The sequence below is a fragment of the Pipistrellus hanaki genome (assembly GCF_964339955.1).
Source record: "Pipistrellus hanaki genome assembly, chromosome: 17".
In the NCBI taxonomy this organism is placed as follows: Eukaryota; Metazoa; Chordata; class Mammalia; order Chiroptera; family Vespertilionidae; genus Pipistrellus; species Pipistrellus hanaki.
This window is the reverse complement of record NC_140519.1, coordinates 8,948,804-8,958,093: the sequence shown is the minus strand read 5'-3', so window position 1 is coordinate 8,958,093 and position 9,290 is coordinate 8,948,804.

The following is a 9,290-nucleotide window of genomic DNA, read 5'->3' as shown; positions in this document are numbered from 1 at the left end:
CAAGTCATCTTTGAAACACAGATGAAGGAGGAAGAAATAGGAAATTTTAATTAAAGTCGCATCTGGTGCAGCTGAGCAGCAGGAGAAGGGCTATTTTAAAGGTGTTTGCATTTGTCATAAGATCGAAACCAAAACAATATAGGTGTGTATCTTTTCCTTTAGGGGGGAATAAACATTTGACTCATAAACTTCATTTTGCGTAGCATTGAATTTCACTAAGCCCCCCGAACCTGATCTTTTATTCACGGTTGCATTTCTTTGGTAGTTTAGCTTATATTTTACAGATCAGTGCCCTATTAAAAGAGAATTACTGTATTATAAAAAGAAGCTAGTTTACTTTTTGTCCCTGTGGGAAGAAACCTTTTTCTTTTTTCTATCTAAATGTTTGTAGAATGTTTTCCTCCCAACTTGAACTACATATTTCCACAGGATGCATCTAGTGTGTGGCTCTTTGGCTTTACTTAGCATACACCTCTTTCCGTCTGTGTCATTAGAAAACCAGAGATCTCACCTCTTAAACACTCCATTCTACTTTGGTCAAATTTGTCAATTTCCCTCATCAGGGCTAGCAATTATCCAAATACTGGCAGTTTATTCTCTTTCATAGTCTTGAGTGACCATCTGTTCTCTTGTTACTTGTCTTCATTTTCATGTTTTCATTTCCTCAGGTTTTCTTCTACCATCTTTATTGGACTTTCCACATTTTTAATATTTTCACCTCCATTTGCATCAATTGTCATTTGCAATTTTGCTACTATAATTTTGGTATGTTTGAACTTTTTTTAAAACTCACTCAGCTTTGTTTTCATCCCATTCTATTGCTCTTTAATTTTAGACTACTTTTCCTATGTGACTTTTTGTTCCTATTTAATGGATACTTTTTTCCCTGGTTTATTTGAACAAGTATTCAATTTAAAATTTGTTTTTGAATTGCAATATATCTCTATCTAAGACATGTTAGCAGGGAATAAATATTTTCTCTCTTGTAATTTTTATATGCCGCTTTTTAAATTCTCTTTACTCAGTCTTGAATGAAGTAAGATGTCTTGAGGCTGGGTTTTGCCAATAATGTATGGATTTCTCTTAACTCTGCTGCTCATTTGTCTAATGCTGGAGTCCTGTCTCCAACATACAACTGGGCAAGGCTCCCAACCCACTTTCCTATTTCTGTAAAATAGTTAGGTATCATGGATCTAGTCACTAGATTCTAGTGTATTGAAGTGGGAATCCTACTGTATCTACTGCATACATGATATGATCTGTCTGATCTCCAAAATGCCCTGTATCCTTATATTTGCTTTCATTGTTTACAATTAAGTACCATACTACCCAAGTCCTCCTCCCCAATTCTTGACATTTTCTGTTCTGCAGTTTTCCTTGTGGGAAGAAGACATAGGAAAGATATCTAATTGATTGGCAAAATACTATTGAAAATGTAGTTGTCTCGTTTTAATTCATTAGGAATGGAAGTGTCTGCACCAGGACAACAATGTGAGATGAGAAAATGCTCTTCCAGTCTTCTGTGAAGCCTACTTTGCTCATGAGCATATTTGCTGAAGTCTGGGTAGACACTTTTTGATATTTTAATGCAACATATTTCTTTGCATTTAAAATGATTAAGAACCCTTCTAAAATTCTGTCTTAATTTTAGGAGGGGTGAGCTTTTGCTCATTCTCTATCTTCATGGGTAGTGGTAGGATGGATGAGCTGCTGCAGGAGCTGCTGCAATGTCAGATGCCATTTTCATCTGGAAGGCACCCAGCCGTTAGCATCTGTTCAGTGCTTGGAACGTGGTAGATGGCTTATATACAAATAACCCTTTGGAATATAACCCATTCATAATGATGGAGCTAAGTGTACTATAAATCACTCAATTTCTCTAGCATCGGTCTGCATTTTGTTGTTAAACTAAAAGTTTCAGAATAACAATTGTTTTTCTTTAAAAAAAAAAAAGCTGACTTGGGATAAAATAATTTTTGTCATTATAGACTTGAAAATGAGAAAATAACAAAAATATTCCGTTCTAGCTCACAAATATAATCCTGACTAGGATCCCATTTCTAAGATAAGGAAGACAAAGTACAGAAAGGAGTAGTATGCTCTAGGTGACACAGCCCATGAAGTGAGAACCAGGCTCTTTAATTCAGGTCTGGCTTAATTCAGAGATCAAATGTCTCATACTATGCATATCATCTACCCACAAGAAGTGCTGGAAGGGTTTGTCTCCAGTGTATTTCTGGTATCCACAAGCCTGTGGTGCAGCTAAGCCCTCCCTGGAGTCCTTCAAGTCTAAAGAAACTCCTATTCTTGCTTATTATTTATTCCCTTTTCTTCCCTTGAGACCTGGCATGAGGGAAAGAGAGACTTGAGGCCAACTAAGTAAAACTCTCCTCACCACTGCACTTGACCTTCTTCGCTCCTCTAATGCCCAGTCCTTATCTTTGAACCAAACATGTGCTAATGTTATCAAATACCGGATTCATACATTGTGTGGATATGGTGGATTTTCTTGCAACAAAACAACGTTTTTTTCACTGCTTCTTCCGTCCATCACACCTCTAATCTTTGAGGATCAGAATTGTCAAACTGATATGTGAGGGTGGATAGAGCCAGGCCTGGGAATAAAACCCTTTGTTTGTAAAGGGAAGAAAAGTGAATGGTGTTTAGGAAGCAGTGATGCAAATCTTCCTCAGAACATCAGCTCTGCATCAGAGGTGATACTCTCTCTTTAGAAAAGTCTAGAAGGTACAAATTAGGCGGTGCTTTCATGTTATGTACATAGACCTGTCAAACTACCTGCCACCAGCTATTAGATAGGCTGCCCTCTGAAATTTAAAAAGAGATGTACTATTTCTGTATCTTTTATGATCAGTATTTTCATATTAGCACCAGGTTTTAAAGAATATGCCACCATTGTCTACCTTGGCAGTATGTGAGCAATATGTAGGTATAAGACACGGATTCTTTCTTACAATACAATACCATATAAACAATTAAAATTCCTTTGCTATTACCCCCCTCTCCTCCCCTCCTTTTCCCATCTTGCCATGTTACAATAAGGTGGTTTTTTTGTTTTGTTTTGTTTTGTTTGTTTGTTTTTTAATCCTCACCTGAAGAGTGAGGGTATTTTTTCCATTGATTTTTAGAGAGTGGAAGGGAGGAGAATGTGGGAGAAAGAGAGAGACATTGATGTGACAGACACACCAACGGGTAGTCTTCCACACATGCTGCATGCAGCAAAGGAGGGTGGGATTGGACCAGCAATCCAGGCATGTGCCTTTGACAGGGAATCGAATATGCAACCCTCTGGTGGGTAGGCCAATCCTCTAACCACTGACCACGCCAGTCAGGATTAAGTTTTTTCTTAATCCTCACTGGATGCTATGTTTAGGGATAGAAAGGAGAGAGAGAGAGAGAGAGAGAGAGAGAGAGAGAGAGAGAGAGAGAGAGAGAGAAACACTATCGCCATCAATTAATCAATTGGATACCTCTCTTATGCACCTCAACCAGGGGATGGAACCTGCAACCTAAGTATGTGCCATGACCAAGAACTGAACCCAAAACCTTTTAGTGTAGGGGGCGGTGTTCCAACCAATTGAGCCACCTGGTCAGGGCATTTCAATAACTTCTTGCTGTGCTTGAAAGTTTCTATAAAGGCTTTACTTGTATTCTCAAAGCTCATTTTAGACCAGGGACAAATGAAGATTAAAAGCAGTCCTGGGGAAGAACCACTAATTCTCATTGAACCATCATAGGAAACCTTTCAGGAGAAAGAGAGAGAGCTTCTTCTTGGGTCTTTAAGTGGCCAGTGTGCTATCTATCCTTCTTGGGCACTGTCCTGGAGAAGATGCTTCCAAGAATTACACCTTTACTAGCTGTGTCCACAAAGCATCACGGAGCTACATGGAGGTAACAAACAAATCAAATAACAATGACAAAAATCAATTGCTTGGGTACTGGTTTCATATATACTAAGTAAGTGGATGTTTGATTTTTTTAAATTATAGATTTTAGCTACTGATTTCTTGTTTTATACCCCCAAAGCACTTAACACTCTGTCTGGCACCTGGCACATCTGCCTGAGAAGTAGCTATTGAATGAATCACTGCAGAAGTGAAGGTCACACATGGATGCGGGTAGTGATGACATTATGTCAAAAGGAGTTGAAGAAATAAAGTCTCTAGACTCTCTTTTACATCGACAGTGCTAGGATTCAGGAAAATGGAATTTCTCTGTTATTTTTGTGCACTAGGGTTTTCTGAACTCCCCACTGCCATATTTCTCCTCACTGCTTGCTTGACAAAAGTAGTGGATGAGGGAAACTCCTTTAGCTCAGATGACGCTCGAGTTAGAACTGAAAGAGTTACACTCTAGTCTTTGTGAGCAATTCATCCACGTCTACAACTGGTTGCATATGAAACAAGGAGTCCAAAGGAGAGGCTATCCGGTGTTATTCTGTGTGGTGGATGGCAGAACAGAGGTCAAGAGGATAGAAAGACAAAGAAGCACATTTTAGCCAAATATAAGAAATGATCCTTCAACAATATAAGCTGCCATCCAACAGTGACAAATCAGCTTCATAAGGCAGTAAGTTCCTCCCACACTGGAGATGTTCAGCCCATGATAGACATAAAGTGCTTAGGGTTGAGCTTTGTTTGGCACATAAGAATATTATATAAGAATTTCTTCTTAATAAAACAAATGTTGGAATATCTGAAATGCTGAGTAGATGACTCCTGTGTTTTGTAAAAGTGGTTTATACAAATGGCTCAGTGGCTTATATGGCTGGGTGTTTTGGATGAAAGTCACAGAAACAGTCTCTAGAATTTCTGGGCCAAAAGAGAAACTTGTTGTAAGGCTGATTCAAGGAAGTGGGCATATCAGAGTAAAGAGAAACTGAAGAGTTGGTTTCTAATGGGATAGAGTAGGGGTGTCGAACTCAATCAGAGAAGGGGCCAAATCTAAAATCCAGCCTAAATCGCGGGCCGAATGGTTTACTGAACAGTCATAAACTGACAATGTCATAAACTGACAGCGGAGTGCAGTGATGACAGCGCGGTGCCGGCCACATTGCAAGGCCTGGCGGGCTGGATTTGGCCCGCGGGCCTTGTGTTTGACACATGTGGGATAGAGGAAGGTCCAGAGGCTCCAGATCTCTGGAATGAATGAGAACTCCAGTTGTTTTCGGTATTTCAACATGCTAACTTGTAATTCGGATTCCAGAAAGGGAGCATATGATGGATCTTGTCTCATCACATGTACCTAGCTTTTGACTAGGTTACTCCTCTAATTGGCAAAAAAAGATTATAAATACTGAAGAGTTTAATTCCTCAAGAGGAAATGAGGGTGCATTTTTCAAAAGAAAGTGTAATGACTCATAGGTAAACAAAAACATCAAAGGCCAATTGTATCCTCTAAGCCCGTTCCAGCTCTCTGGCTCTGTGAAGCCCTGGTAATATGACATTGGTAACTCCAAATGAGTGGGGTTCATGACCTCCGGACTCACTCCATGAGCATTTTGAGCACAGACTGTTGCCTATCATCCCTTTATAAGAAACATAAAAAACACTCAGTGTATGACTGGATACTTGCACCACCTCTTCCCAGCATGCATTTAGCCTTTCTGGATAAAAGAAAGCCATCAATCAGCCTAGGAAGCAGCAGCATCTGCCCTCCATATTGTGATCCATTCCAGTTCAATTCCTGTGGATAATTCCAAGGCATTGTCTATTGTCTTTTGACTGTGGCCTCTGCAGCCAGACATCTTGACTATATTCTGTATCAAGCACATACCTGTCACCTTATGCAAATTATCGAACCTTTATACATGTCTCAGCTTTTTTTTTTTTTTTCATTGTACCAACCTCTTAGGTTTATTGTATATAAAGATTAAAGTAAATAGTACATGTAATGCAATCAAACAGCCTAGCACCTTCTCAGCTCTTGCAATAGAGGATTGTTGATGATAGTTTTAAAAATGTTAATAGTACAGCTACCAACAACTCCACTGTTACTTTATTGAATAGGTTCCATCTCCGACACCCATGGCTGGTCCAAGACACTTTTGCAAAGATGGCCAAATTCCTCCACTATACATCGTTCTTCCAGAAGGGAGGGGGAAAGTACCCAAGATATAAGCAAAATGCTATAAAAGAAGTGAAGGAGACCTCTGTGTTTGTTATTCTTTATGCTCAAAACACCTTGGAAATAAACAGCTCTACTACCCCTTGCAGAACAGAAAGTTTTCGACTAATCACATATGTAAAGCAAAACAGAACAAAGCAAATAAAAAACAAACCACAAAAGCCTTTATTTTCTTTTTCCACCCACGAAAATAGTCTTTTAAAAGACTGTTTTTATTACCAAAAAATACTATCCATTATGCAGAGAAAATGATCCTGGATCATGCTACCTCACCCCTCACTACATGAGATAATTGCTGTTAAAATTTAAAAAATACAGCCTTTCTGCACTGCTTTCCTACTTCTTCTTCTTTTTTTAAGTTTATTTGTTGATGTTGAGAGAGAAAGAGAGAGAAACATCCATTTGTTGTTCCTTTTTTTTACCCATTCATTGGTTGCTTCTTATATGTCCTGACTGGGGATTGAACCTGAAATAGCATATCCAATGACACTCTAAACCAATTGAGCTACCTGTCCAGGGACCCACAGTGCTTTCTATGCACATACATTTTTATAGAAACACATGTGAATGGAATTTATTTTAAATGGTTTAGAGAATAAAGGTGGTACAAGTTATAATTTTGAGGTGGCCAGCTTTGGGGACTCCATGAAGTGGAAAACCTTAGGATACAGATCGCCTTTCAGGCTACCAAACAATTTAGAGGGAACTCAGGACCTTTTGTGGTTGAAGTTGTCTATAATGACCCTTCACTCAAGAACACCTAAGGTAATCCTACTGACTTGATGCACAGAGCCCTGTGTTATGGGGATACTTTTTCTGCCTCTTCCCTGTAGTGACCCTTGTTTAATTGGGGGTTTATTAAAATTTCAAAGGGAAGTGTTTCCGTTTTGTTGAGGTCATTAAAATGTTTGGTTTTCATGACAACTGACATAATGTACATTACATGTGGACATTTTCCCACTTAGTACTCTCTCAAAAACAAACACTGGGAGGAAGCGGCAAAGCCATTTCACAGATGTGGAAACTGGAGCTCTGAGAGATGCAAAGATTTGCCCATTTCACATAACTTCTAGGTGCACAGGGGAACAAAATACTATATTTTGACATTAAAACCGCTCTTTCCTCTCTAAAGTTGCCGTTTCATTGTTTTAAGACTGAGGTTAGCATTTGCCTCTGCGTAAAAAACACACTGAGTCCTGAAATAGGGTTTCCAGGTTGCTGATCCCAATGACACTTCTTTGAAACTGGCAGCCATTGAGATAGCCTTTCAGGAAACCAAACAGCTAAGATAGAAAAGGCTCAAAGAGAAAATAAAAACTATGCGGTTATCTGGGCTTTTTGCCCGTTCTCTGAATTACTCAGACAGGATCAGGAAGAATAAAAGCACAGTAAGGTTCCATTTCACTGTTAATGGATTTTAGCTTGCTTTTAATTCAACGGAAAATGGAAGCATCTATCGTTCTTTGCCTATCCAATATCCCATTATTCTGCTGAAGCATCTTTGGCTAACTGTATTTATCAACGTTGGCATGGATACAAGTCTAGTAAAATGCAAGATATTTTAATATCATTTACATTTTCCCCTCAATTACCATTTAACTCACTTAATACTTGCCACATAGCAAACTTGTCCATATTCCAGATATCAGTCCTCTGGTGTCTTTTTACTTTATAAATAATATTCAATATTATTTCTCTTAAATGAATTTTCCTAATTCAACTAAGACAAATAACCTATGTATACTAAAGGGAATTTAGAAAACATGAAAATTCCTAAGTGAATTAAATACAGATCACTGTGGTCCAATTACCAGAAACAAAGACAATTAACAGTGTATGATGTTTTCTTTTTTTAATTTTTACTATGCATGTATTTTTCAACAAAACGGAGATTATATTTTCTGTACCGATTTATAACCTACTTTCTCAAAGGTAATAATATACTATTAGTAATTATTTAAGTTATTAAAAGTCTGTTTATTTTTAAAAGCTGATCATTTGGCTCCATAATTTTAAAAACTAAATTTTTTATTGTTAAATATTATATTTTTCTAACTTTCAATTTTTATAACAACATTATTGGGATATTATTGTATAGCAGTTGTTATAATTATCTGCATCTGTGAGGAATATTTATGGCTGAAGGTTCAGAAAAACCAACTGATAGTGTCTTAAATAATATCAATATTTTCCCAATGTAATAAGACCATTGGAGTTGGAACATCAAGACTGATGCAGTGGCAAAGATTAAAGCTCTATCTTTTCTCACCCTTGGCCTAGAATTTGATTTCTATTTTTATGATTTTTGTGACTCATTGTTTTAATATAGCTGCCATAGCCCCAGACATCAAGTGTGTACTCAAAACATGAGAAAATGGAGGTGGAAGTTGGGGGAGGGAATAATTTGTCCAATGATGGCCAATGATATCTTATTGGCCATATCTGTGAAACATGTCTACTTTAGATGCAAAGAAGTCTGAGAAAGCAAGTATCTAGATCTTCTTATCGCCATATAGGATGAGGTCAAGAAAGAAAGAAGTTGTAAATAGATATTAGACTAGTCAGTCAACAGTGTGTGCCATAATATTTATAACACAAAATATCAGTTTTTATTCCTATAGAAAAAAATCCCTAGATGGGATAAGCTTAGAACTGATATTTTTCCTCTGATGTAAAAGTAATATATATTCATTGCATAAAATTAGATCCCTAAACCCCTCAAAAAATCATAAAAAATAAAATATTTTGTTATTTTATAAGAAGAGATAATCACTTAATCTTCTGACAATGTTTTTATACATTTAGTCTGGGTCATGGGACCTCCGGCTGCCCCTCTTGCCCCAGTTCATGTGACCTCTGGCTGTTCCACTTCCCCAGTGCTGGGTCATGGGACCTCAGCCTGCTCCCCTCGCCCCAGAGCTGGGTCAAGGGACCGCTGGCTGTTCTCCTTGCCCCAGTGCTGGGTCATGGGACTTCTAGCTGTTCTCCTTGCCCCATCACTGTGTCCTGGGACCTCAGTCTGCTCTCCTCACCCCAGTGCAGCGTCATGGGACCTCTGGCTGCTCCCCTGACCCCAGTGCTGGGTCATGGGACCTCTGGCTGTTCTCCTTGCCCCAGTGCTGGGTCATGGGACTTCTAGCTGTTCT